Source organism: Artibeus jamaicensis, unplaced genomic scaffold, assembly GCF_021234435.1.
Source record: "Artibeus jamaicensis isolate MK-2021 breed Jamaican fruit bat unplaced genomic scaffold, CSHL_Jam_final scaffold_3307, whole genome shotgun sequence".
Taxonomy (NCBI): domain Eukaryota; kingdom Metazoa; phylum Chordata; class Mammalia; order Chiroptera; family Phyllostomidae; genus Artibeus; species Artibeus jamaicensis.
This window is the reverse complement of record NW_026522040.1, coordinates 6,373,718-6,386,714: the sequence shown is the minus strand read 5'-3', so window position 1 is coordinate 6,386,714 and position 12,997 is coordinate 6,373,718. Positions and strand designations below refer to the sequence as shown.

General features: G+C 46.1%; 1 pseudogene; it reads right to left on the bottom strand.

The window, feature by feature from the left end:
• Positions 1 to 2,757: 2,757 nt before the first annotated feature.
• Positions 2,758 to 8,419, bottom strand: LOC119064257 (RNA-binding protein 34-like; annotated as a pseudogene).
• Between the last annotated feature and the right edge of the window lie 4,578 nt (positions 8,420 to 12,997).

Genomic DNA, 12,997 nt, shown 5'->3' with positions numbered 1-12,997 from the left:
TCCAGCCCGGTGTCTGCTTTCCTAACAGGGACGTTTTTCATGTGCGTGGGTTTTTAACTCTTCGTTATGTGTTTATCAGGTGTTCTACCTGATTTTTTAAACATTTTTATTCTTTTCTTGGCAAAATATACGTAATAAAATACTCACTTAGATGCGCCCTCTGTGCCTTCTCACACCTCGGACCTTCCTCCGCTTGGGACTGTGCACCCCGGGGAAACAAGGAGGCACGTGTGAGACGCCCGCAAAAAATCACAGGTCCCAACACAGTCCCACGAAGATGCCAGGTACTGGAGTTCTCAGACCCAGTCTCTGAAAACATGCATCCTCTGTTTATAGAATCGAAAAATGAACTGGAAGAGCTCGACCAGGAACAGGGAATGTTTTTTTTTTTTTTTTAAGTGACAGAATAGAGAGGAAAGCGAACCAACTAGAACTTCTAGAGCTTTAGTACAACAGGTGATCGGTAAACGGAACACTGTGCCGCTGCTCAAAGAAATAAGCAGCTTCCGATGCGCTGCCTTGGAACTAGCACCACGTGAAACAGAGCAACACACAGACGGCGTGTGTGATCTGCTTCCACGTGAATATGAAAACTCTGACTGCCTTTTAAAAAATTTTTTAAAGATTAAAAAAATTTATTTAGAGAGAGGAAGGTAGGGAGAAAGAAAGGAAGAGAAACATTGATTGGTTGCCTCTCATGTGCCCCCAGACTGGGATCGGGCCCACAACCCAGGCAGGTGCCCTGACCGGGAATTGAACCTGTGACCTTTTGCTTCACAGGACACCGAACCAATAGAGCCTCCCCAACCAGGGAACGCTGTTACTTCTGATGATACACACACAGGGCCGTCTCGGGAGGCCCCGGAGAGGCTACGAACTGTGGTTGCCTCTGGGAAAGGAACCTGAGGGGGGGGGAGGACAAGAGATGCACTTTTTAAAATAAATTAAATTACCCTGGCTAGGTAGCTCAGGTGTTGCCCCAGACACACCAAGGTTGTGGGTTCGATCCTCTGCCAGGACACACGAGTCAGCTGATGAATGCATAAATAAGTGGAACAACAAATCGACATTTTTTTCCTCTCTTTCTCTATTCGCTCTCTTTCCAAGATCAATCAAAAATAACTTTATTAAAAATCAATTTAGCCCTGGCTGGCATAGCTCAGTGGATTGAGCACGGGCCTGCGAACCAGAGGATGGAGGTTCGGTTCCCAGTCAGGGCACATGCCTGGGTTGCAGGCCAGTTCCCAGCAGGGGATGCACAAGAGGCAACCATACATTGATATTTCTCTCCCTCCCTCCTTCCCTTCCTCTCTAAAGACAAATAAATAAAATATTTTTAAAAATCAATTTAAATTAAATTAATTTTAAATTAAGATTTTTTAATTTTAAAGATTTTATTTATTTTTAGAGGGGAAGGGAAGGAGAGAGGGAGAGAAATATCAATGTATGGTTGCCTCTTGTGTGTCCCCTGTGCCCTGACTGGGAATGAAACCGCGATACTCTGGCAGGCCCGCGCTCAATCCAGTGAGCTACACCAGCCAGGGCCTTAAATGAAGATTTTTTTAAAGAGCAGTTTGAGCCTCACAGCACAGAGATCTCCCAGAGGCCCTTTGCCCCGCCCCAACACGGGCGCGGCCTCCCGGACTGAACGTCAGGCACCAGCGCGGTCCGTTTGTTACAATCCACGAACCTGCACTGACTCATCCCTATCACTCGGAGTCCTTGGTTCTCATTACGGTCCGCTCTCGGTGGTGGACATTCTGTGGGTCTGGACAAATGAAAAATCCCACGTACGTCCACCATTATGGTACCATACAGAGTAGTTTCGCTGCCCTAAACACCTTCTGTGCTCTGCTGGTTCCCCGCCATCACCACCCTCAGCTAGAACCCTGGGCCCCAGTGACCCTTTGACTGTCTCCATTGTTCTGCCTTTTCCAGGTTGTCATACAGTCGGAATCATACGGTGGACAGACTTTCACATCGGCTCCTTTCACTTAGCAAGACGCAGTTCAGGTTCCTCCATGTCTCCCCCCAGCTGGACAGCTCATTTCTTTTTAGCACGGAGTGGTCCGCCCTTGTCTGGGTGTTTCCCAGTTTATTCGAGCACTCGCCCGCTGAAGGACATCTCGGTCGCTTTCAAGTTGGGCAGTTAGGAACCAAGCTGCCATAAACATCTGTGTGCAGGGTTTTGTATGGACATAAAGTTTTAGTTCCTTTGGGTAAATACCAAGGGGCGCAACTGTTGGATCCTATAAGACGTTTGTTCAGTTTTGCAAGAAAGAGCCAAGAGATTTATTTTTAACTGTATGATTATAACTTTCTAAAGATCTGCATTGTTTATGTGCTACCAATTCAAAATAGTTCTAAATAGTCCTGAAAGAAAAGACCAAACTAAATAGAATGTCATAATATGGGTTGTCCTTAAACAAATTTATTTATTGTGGTAACCATTACGAAAAAATCTCAACAGTTATTTGAGTCTTGCTTCTATGATTTGTTTGCAAACATAAATAGGCAATAATTTCGGATTTTATTATGAAAAAATAGTGGTCCAGTCCTATGAAAAAGCAACAGTAAATATGGTGCCGCCCTGGCTGGTGTAGCTCAGGTTGAGCGCGGGCCTGTGAACCAAAGGATCGCGGTTTAATTCCCAGTCAGGGCACATGCTTGGGTTGCAGGCCAGTTTCCAGGAGGGGATGCACGAGAAGCAACCACACATTGATGTTTTTCTCCCTCTCTCCTTCCCTTCCTCTCTAAAGATAAATAAATAAAATCTTAAAAAAAAACCCATGGTGCCAAGAAAAATAGAAGCATCGATAAATGAGACAAAACTAATGAATACAAATCCTTAATATGAGATAAAGAAGGTTTTGGAAACAAGCAGGTAGTCGAGGAGAATCTCTATCCGCCTCTGCCCCCCCAGGTAAGTAACCTCATTCAAGTCCGTGGGTTTCCAGTGTCATCTGAGCACCTGTGAATCCCACACTGGATGTTTCCACCAGACCCTGACCCTGAACACCAGCCTCTTCGACTCCACTTCCCACCTGACATTTTCACTTGCTATCCTGCTCTCCAACTCCTCCCGTCTCTTCCTCCTCCAACCCCTCCTCCCCACCTTCTCTTCTCCCCACACTACCCAGCCACCCACGGGAAGTCTGTGCTTCCTCCCTCTCTCCTCTTTTCCTTCTACCACGTCCAGCTCCACTGCCCCAGCCCCAGGCCAGGCCACCCTCCCTCCAGCGTGGATTCCGGCGTGGCCTCTGGCTTCCACTCACAACGGCCATCTGTTGTCCATCCGGCAGCCAGAGCTGTGCATTTCAAGTACTTCCCATGCCCACTTCCCCACGGCCCGGCTCCCACGGCACACCCCCACCTCTGGGCCTTAAGGCGAATTACCTCTGGGTATGGAAACCTTCGGGATGCGAACAAAGGCACAGTCTGGAAATCTGCTTTGGAGAAAGCTTCCTGGGAGATTAATCAGAGCCCCAATCCTGTCTTCCAGCTCCGGGTCTTCATCTGTCACACCCGTGTAACCCTTACGGCTGAAGCAGGGGTTAAAGACTGTATTGGGTCCTTGTTGGAGGTTTCCGAATCTGGGTGTATTGTACAATAGTATGAGAGTGTAGGGGATCTGTCACCTCTGTGACACCCTAACTGGTGTCACGGTCCTTGAGAAAACGTCCTGAGAGGGTGAAGGCGCCAGGATCAGCAACAAATACTGAAGACAAAAACTTACACTGAAGTGTGAGGAATTACTCTCAGGCTAGTCTTGGAATCCATTCTCACATAAACCGTTGTCTGGGAAGAGACCTCCTCGAGAGACATGGAACAGTATAAGCTAGAGACATGTCTAATGTATCGCTAAATGTAATGGTGGGATTTTGAGGGGACTACCACATGTTTTTTCAAGATGAACTAGTGAAAATGCATTTTTTAAAAAGATTTTTCTATTTATCTTTAGAAGGGAAGGAAAGGAGAGAAGGAGAGAAATATCAATGTATGGTTGCCTCTCATGCATTCCCTGTTGGGAACTGGCCTGCAACCCAGGCATGTGCCCTGACTGGGAATCAAACTGTGATCCTCTTGTTTGTAGGCCCGCACTCAATCCACTGAGGTACACCAGCCAGGGCTGAAAATGCATTTAAAAAATTGTACATAATAGTTTTGTCAAATTAAAGTGTGCTTTATTCAATAAGGTATTAAAAATAACCTATTTTATCAAGCATACCATAAAATATCATTTGAAAATAATGTATCAATTACAATTAAACCTGATTTTATTTAATCTAATAAAATGTTCCATATTTTCGCTTCCTTTAAACAAAAATAAAATTATTTGACAGATGGCAGACTAGTTGGTTCTTATGCTTTCCTCTTTCATTAAAATGACTGGAAAAGTTTGAACATGAAGTCTAAGAAAACTAATGGCATTATTTCTGATTTTCTAATATCAGATTCTTTTTCGTTAAGCACACGTTTACTGAAGGAGTCCTATGCTATTATATCCTTTTCAAGTAATAAATGACATCATTTTAGTAACACATGGCATTCTATTGATACAACTTAAATCATGAGTGTAAGGACGAACTTTCCCCAGGATGGAACGAGGTGGAACAATGGCCCCGTGTCACTGTCCGAGTGCCGAGTGCCTGGACCAGCCAATGGAAGAGGCTCATTCCCCCAGGAAGACGCATCTGCATTGCACTGGCTCAGCACTGACGAGGGGCCAGGCTTGGCGGGCGCTTGTTAACTCGCAGATTTCAGCTCAGGAGAGAAAACAGATGCCCCGTAAGATACTAACCAGTTTTGTTCCTAACTTAGCAAATGCTCTTCAGCGTTCTTCTTTTTTCAAATCCTCACCTGAGGATGTACTTATTGAATTTTAGAGAGAAAGAGAGAAACATCAATGTGAGAGAGAAATAATGATGGATTGTCTCCTATGTACCCCAACTGGTGATCGAACCCACAACCTAGGCATGTGCCCTGACTGGGAATTGAACCTGCAACCTGTTGGTGTACAGGACCACAGCTCCAACTGAGCTACTCAGCCAGGGCAGCATTCTTTTCACTGACTGGGTATATAGATCTTCATTCTTCAAATTGAACCAGGTACCATCCTTCTTATTTCCTCATGCATTATTTTTTTAAAAGATTTTATTTATTTTCAGAGATGGGGAGGGAGAGAGAGAGGGAGAGAAATATCAGTGTGTGGTTGCCTCTCAAGTGCTCCCCACTGGGCACCTGGCCCGCAACCCAGGCAAGTGCCCTAGACTGAGAATCGAACCAGCAACCCTTCGGTTTGCAGGCTGCCACTCAATTTATTGAGCTATACCAGCCAGGGCTCATGAATTATTTTTGATACTTTATTGCTTTGTGTTTATGTGAGTCATGTTTTTAACTTTTAAAAATAATAGTTTGTACCCTGGCTGGTGTAGCTCAGTGGATTGAGCATGGGTGTGAACCAAAGGGTTGCAGGTTCAATTCCCAGTCAGGGCACATGCCTGGGTTGTGGGCCAGGTCCCCAGTAGGGGGCGTGTGAGAGGCAACCACACATTGATGTTTCTCTCTCTCTCACTCCCTTCCTCTCTCTAAAAATAAATAAAATCTTTAAAAAATAGTTTGATATAAAAAAAGCAGCATGTTGGGTTTTTTATTCTGCTTTTAAAACACTTTTAAAAGATAGATTAATTATATTAATTTCATATGTTCTAATTGTATCTGCCTTTAGTAATTTATTTTGCAAGATGTACACCATAATTTATTTCTCAATGTCTTTTTTTTATCCTCACCTGAGGACATGCTTATTGATTTTAGAGAGAGGGAATAGAGAGAGAGGGAGGGAAACATCAGTCTGTTGCCTCTTGCACACGTCCCCACCTGGGACCGAACCAGCAACCCAGGCATATGCCTTGATGGGGAATCGAACCTGGGAACTTTTGGTTTACAGGATATTGCTCCAGCCAACTGAGCCATACCAGCCAGGGCTCAATGTCTTTTTTACTTTCCAAAGTGCATATGAAAGTATTTATTTGAATTAAAATGTGATTCAGGCTTTTCCAGGCAAAAGGTCTGATTTGGTTGATTGATTTGATAACAAGAACTAAATTGGGATTATATAGCGAATGTTTTCCACAAATCAAATAGCCAAATCTGCTGTTTCAATGTTTTGACAAAAAATTATGTATGTGTGTGCATGTGTGTTACATATACATGTACATATAAAGTGTGTGGTAAAGGCATTTTGTACATAATTGTGTTGATTAAGCCATATTAAAATTAACGATGTTTTTAGTTCCCCAAATCTTCCCATTATGTTAGGTTAAACGAGGTTACTGTAAGTGACAAAAAATCACAGCTACAATTAATATGTTTGATAAGTCTTTGCTATATTTGCTAATTAACTTATTTGATGTCTTGGTAAATCTTGGAATACTTGCCAGAACTGACAGAGTAACTTTAATGACCAATTTTAAAGAAAACAAAATTATTCTGCAAGTCGGGTGACTTCCAATTCTTTGCTTTCAGCAAATTAGAGAGAGCTGAACAGATTTGTCAGCAGGTAAATCATTAAAAATAATTTGTGATGATAGATTACTCTATGATTTTGGCTATCATTCAGAAAGAATTCAAAGAATTGATTAAAATCGTTTCATCAAAATGCTGTCTATTCCCATCTCCTAATTTATGTGAACAAGGTTTCTCAGCACTTACATCTCTAACAATGAAAAATAGCATTAAAATAATTGCTGAATTCTGTCCTAAAGACATGGATAGAAAAATAATTGCAAAGCAGAAACAACCCATTTGTCTCATTAAGAGAGATATTTCTAAAAATATTTCATAACAGCTTTTTGAGATATAATTCACACCCCCTGAAGTTCACCCTTTTAAAGCAAACAAGTTCATGATTTTCAATATAAAGTCATGTGAATATGGCCAGCACCTAACTTTGAAATCTTTGCATCACCCCCAAAAGAAACCTGTTACCCCACTGGGAGCCATTTTCCACTCGTCACTTGACCACTAATCAATCTACTCTGTGTTTCCATGGATCTGATTATTCGGGGCATTTCATTATTATATGTGGCCTTTTACACCTACCTTCTTTCACTTAGCATGTTTTTTAGGTTCATCACATTATAGTATACAGATATCAGAATTTCCTTCTTTTTAAAAAAATATATCTGCACACAAATGTGGGACTGCCCTGTCCACCAGCCGCCTCACCTGTATTCACAAACAGCTCATAGGCAAACCCTCTGCCCACACCTATCTGCTCCTTTATTACCACGATGTTCCCACAGTCCAAAAAGTGGTCCTTACCCACAGGGTCTCCAGTGGGAGAGTCACAGACACTATCACTTTGTCCCTAGATGAGGTCTCAGATACTTGATCAACTAACACAAAATCCATCGGCAGTTTGGGCCCCATTTCTGTTCAATGCTTCACTAGCAGCTCTCTCATCCTTAAATACAACATAAACATTAGTATTTTTCTGATCAGGATGAATTGTATGTGCCGCGGCCAACTTCATGGACAGAGTTCCCTCTGCTGGAACCAGAGAATGAAATCATACAGATGCTGTTGGCCCATATACTTTAAAGAATGACTTCAGTTTCTTATTGCCTGTGATAGACAAATTCCCCACAAACACAGTTCTCTCATTCATTGTTTTTTAATTAGGTAAGAATTTTAAAGAATTTATGTTGACTTTAAAGACAGAAAAAAAACCACATTGATTTGTTGTCCCACTTATTTATGGGTTTTGGTGGATTTGTGTATGTGCCCTGACCGGGGACTGAACCCACTACCTTGATGTATTGAAACAATGCCCTAATCACAACTGGGCTAGCCAGCCAGGGCTCTTATCTCGCTCGATCTTTAATTTCTCTTCTTTTTAGTTGAATTTTCTTACTTTGACTGACAACTACTATGTGATATACATCACCAAGTACTTAAAAAAAATCTTACTTATTTTCAGAGCCAGGGGAAGGGAAGGAAAAAGAGTGGGAGAGAAACATCAATGTGTGGTTGCCTCTCATGTGTCCCCTACTGGGGACCAGGCCTGCAACCCAGGCATGTGCCCTGACTGGGAATCGAACTGTGACCCTTTGGCTTACAGCCCGTGCTCAATCCACTGAGCTATACCAACCAGGGCCACCAAGTACTTTTTTCTCTGCAACTTTAACACCAGATTGAGAATTTTTCCTTTCTGCTCTTGAAATTCTGGTGATTTTCTTCTTCTGAATCAGCATTGCCAGGGTGTCTTCTGTGTTTGCCAGCTTTTTGTCTGCAGCGAAAATTTCTCCTTCACTTTCACTTTTTTTGCAGGTTCTTAGAAAAGTGGTCTTTGAATTTGGGATGTACTTCCTTCCTCCTAATCCTGTGCCCTTTCCCTGTGGTTTCCTTTCAAGGCCATTATCAGCCCACACCCTCATCCTCACACGACACTCACGCTCACCCTCATACCCTCCACCTCACACCCTCACACCCAAACCAACACTCACCCTCACACTCACCACAGGGAGCGGCAGCACATGACCCTGAACTCTGGGTGCTCTGTGACTTACATCCCCAACTCTTAAAAACATTTTTTTAATTGGGATATAATTAACCTAAAATTGTGTAAGTTGACTTTTTTGTGTGATGTCTTTGGTTTTGGTATTATAATCATATTGCCCTCCTGGAATGAGTTGGGGAATGAGGGCTTCTTTATTATTTTTTCGTTTTGAAACTTGGTGTGAACCTTCCTTCCAGTGTTTGGAAGGACTAGCCAGGAAGCTCGTCTGGCCTGAGCTTTGCCTGGGAGTAAGATGCTCCCAGTGTCTTTGGCCCCTTGGCTCACTCACAGAGGGGTCCTTGAGCTTCCGGCCCCCAGGAAAGGAGGCCTGGAGCCAGCCTTCTGGACGCTGAGTCTCCTCAGCGGAGGTGGAGGCTGAGGCCCACTCTTCTCCGATGTGTGAACTTTCCCTCTGAGCCCTGTTTTCCATGTCATCCTGTCCCCTTGGCTGTGCCTGGGTGCCCCTGCTCTGCTCTCTCCCTAGCCAGACCCACTGGTCTGCTCGGTTGGGAGGGGCCCACAGCCCGCTGCACAGAGCTGTGTGGAGACTGAGGCATCCAACACCCACCCAGCCGTCAGCTCCCTTCCTCGTACGGCCCTTCCTTCACCCCCAGGATCCAAGGAGCCCAGAGCCAGCAACCTTTGGGGGGTTTCTGCAGTGAAAACGGGGTGTCTTCTTACCTGGGTGTCCCTTCTGGTTTAAGAACAGAATTTCAATGAGTTTTTGTTCTGTTTTGCTTTTAATTCATCGTGTTAGTGACTGTGCGTACACCTGTTCTTCAGTTTCCAGGGTCATTTGCTAGTGTTGACGGCCTCGTCGGTGCCTACGGTCACACTGAGTTCCCTTCTGTGACCCTTTGCTGTCCCTCGGCGGGGTTTGGCAGGGAATGAGTTACCGTGTGGTCGATTGGCCGTCTTTCCTGGAGGCATCGTCTCCTATTTGAAGCTCTGGCTTCAACCTGTTCTCTTTCCTGCACTTCTACAAGTCTGTCATCTAGGGCCTAGAGCATGGCATTTCAAATTCCCAGCAGACGCGGTGACTCTGGCTGGTAACTACACCTGCTAGTTTTGTCCCCTGAATATCTGAAGGTGAATATTGGTCAGGATTCTAGAGTGCCAGTGACAGAAAGCAGTGTAAGAGGCTTTGACAAAAAAGGGGCCTTGTTTGAACATTCCCATCTGGAGGGAAGGCTCGGGAAGGAGGTTCCTGGGCACGGCCCTCCCAGCCCTGCTCCAGGCCCGCCTCCTGCCAGCTCAGAACCCCCGGAGGGAAAAGGGTCTTCTCCTTCCCCTGGTCTCAACGGAAGGCGGGGAAGCTCCTTGCAGAGCAGGGCACGTGATTGGCTGGCAGGGTGGTGGCCACGACGGGAGGGAGGGGAAGAGGGTGCTGGCCTCCAAACACCAAGTGCACTGGGCTGAGTGAGGAGCGTGGTTCCCCCAAACGGCGCAGCAGTACTGATACCAGAAGAAGGAACAGATGCTGGGCAGGCAACAGTGACAGGTGTCCATGCAGGGAATCACACCGGCCTTGGAGCCTTGGTGTAAATTAGCCCTTAGCTTGATGCCCTCGAACATTCGCCGTTGTGGCTGTTGTGATTATTGACATTATTCCCAGGGACACTCCATGGCTTCCCTTCTCACCCTTCAGAACGAATTCCTTTGCCAGGGACACAAACAGGCACAAGAGCCCTGGCGCCCCTCGGGCCCCCGGAGACACGCAGTCGGCAGCCAGGCTCAGTGAGGCTCCCAGTCACGTGCTCCTCTCACTGGTGGGTCTCCTCTGTTTCTCAAGGAAGGCCCAGGTCCTCCCTGCCTCCTCCTCCATGCAGCCTTCCTGCATACCTTGCTGAAAGAACACACGTGGAATACCTATTAACACTGTGTGCTCAAATACATCATTCAGTGCTCGGGGCCAGGGCCTGGGTCTCACATGCCTTAGTTACACCCCTTCTCTCCTTCTTCCTTTCCCCTCAGGCCTGTAATGCAAATCTCACCACACGGCAGGATCCAGTAAGTGCCAGGCAATCCAAGGGTCTAGCTGGAGCCAGGGCCTGAGGGCACGGCCCAGGCCTGTGGGGGGGACATTAGGTGGTGGGACAGTCGGGCCACCTCTGTCAGGACTTGAGCTCCGCTGCTGATACCTGGAAGAGATGGCTCTGGGCCAACCTCCCCATTCCTTAGCAAAAGAATTCCACTATGTTTTAACCCCAATTTAAAAAAATGTAAGTTTCAATACTTTTCTTTAATAGTAGAACTTTTAAGGAACTTTTATTATGAAAAATGTATAATCTATTCAAAAGTAGAGAGAATGGTATAATGAACTTCCTTGTACCCAACACGCAGCTTCAGGAACTGTTTCTGCATGCTACTCTCGTTTCAACAATTCCATCCTTCCCACCATTGGGTCATTTTGAAACAAATCATATCATTTCATCCATCAATTTGATATGTCACTAAAAGGCAGTCTTTGAACACACCCCCCCACAATACCTTTCTCACATGTAAAAAATAATAATGTCTTATATCATCAGGTTGCCCCTCATGGTCAATTTCCCCAGTTGTCCCATAATTTAAAATATAAAAATATATATATTATTTACTTATTTTTAGAGAAGGGAAGGGAGGGAGAAAGGAAGAGAAACATCAGTGTGTGGTTGCCTGTCACTTGCCCCCTACTGGGTGGGGACCTGGCCCACAACCCAGGCCGGTGCCCTGGCTGGGAATCGAACTGGTGACCCTCTGGTTTGCAGGCCAGTGCTCAATCCACTGAGCCACACCAGCCAGGGCCCATAATTTTTTTAAAGAGCTGATTTGTTCCAACAGGATAGGAAAACACAAGACCCACATACTGCATGAGTGGAACTCCGGTATTATTCGAAGGGCAACATGTGCAGCTGAAGAACTGCATTTCCCCACTTCCTGCGTCTGGCTTGGCCAAAGGGGTAGCAGTGTGGGGGAGGCTTCTGAGAAGACTCCTTCAAAGGAGCCGTCCACTGGGAGATGAGCCCTTTGTATTCACCCCTCCTCTCTTCTTCCTGCTGCCTGGAACGTGAGATTGGATTTCTGGAGCGCTAGCATCCCCCCTGGGCCCTGAGGTGGCTGTGCAAAGCCAAAGTAGGAAGCTGACTCTCCACTCTGCTGCTATGTCTGGTCTTTATTATCAAATCATTTAAGATTAAGTTCAGCCCTGGCTGGTGTAGCTCAGTGGACTGAGCGCGGGCCTGCGAACCAGACAATCGCGGTTCGATCCCAGTCAGGGCACATACTGGGGTTGCAGACAGGTTCCCTGCAGGCCAGTTCCCAGCAGGGGACGCACGAAAGGCAACCCTACATTGATGTTTCTCTCCCTCTCTCCTTCCCTTCCCCTCTAAAGATAAATAAATAAAATCTTTAAAAAAAAAAAGATTAAGTTCAGTTTTAATAAATAGAAAACAAAAATATTTTTAAAGTAGTGGTCTAAACATAATAGAAATTATTTTCCTCTCTCACCTAAAATAAGCCTAGAGGTAAACCGTCCCCGCCTAATATAGTGGTTCTACAAAGTCGTAGGGTATATTCGCTGTCTGTGGCCGTGTATGGAACCAATTACATTCCAAACGCACAGGCACAAAACCGCAGTTGATTACCTGGTCCAGTTTCTGAGCGTTGGGGGTCTGGGGTTCCAGAGGCTGGGGCAGCAGCCCCTCCTTACCTTGGCTGAGCCCGGAGGAGCCATGAATTTCAGGCTTCCATTCCCAGCCCTGTGGGTCTCCAACGAGCAGCTCAAAATGTCAGCTGACTTTCTCCAGAACAAGAGGCTCAAGACAGAGAGGAGCAAGACAGAGGGTACCTTCAAGGTGGGAGCTGGCCTTCCCTCAGTCTCAGAAGCAGGCACCGCTAGGCCTCTTTTATCCGTCCTGCCCACGGATCCAGCCCTCACCCCGCTCCACCTCCCTGACCTGCAGCCTGTCCATTGTCCCTCCCCGCCCACCCTCTTGTTTCTAAAGAACACTTCAGGTCCCCGTCCATTTCTTCATCTTTCTGTCCTTCTTTTTATCCCCACTCTGATGCCTGATTTGGTTGGTCGAATGGTGCAGAAGCTCCCATGCAACCAACTCCTTGGCCGCCATGACCTCCAAGCCCGGCAGAACCCCAAGACCCATCCTGCTCCCCTTGGGTCCATTGTCACCTCCGCGCACACCCCTGGACCCTCCCCTTTGTGGGATGCCCTGACCTCTTCTCCCTTTATTGAATTCTTTCCCATCCAGCCAGGCCGTGATGGAGCCCCCTCTTCCAGGAAGCCCCCTCCTTTCGGCCTGTGGTGCTTTCATGACTTTTATCCCTCCGTGCCCGCCCGAAAGGTTGGCTGGGGAGATGGGATGAAGCAGGTGACCCGCCTGTCCCTCCTCTGGACTTGCGGGGATGGGGGAAGCTTCATAAGTGGGGGCTCAGTGAGTG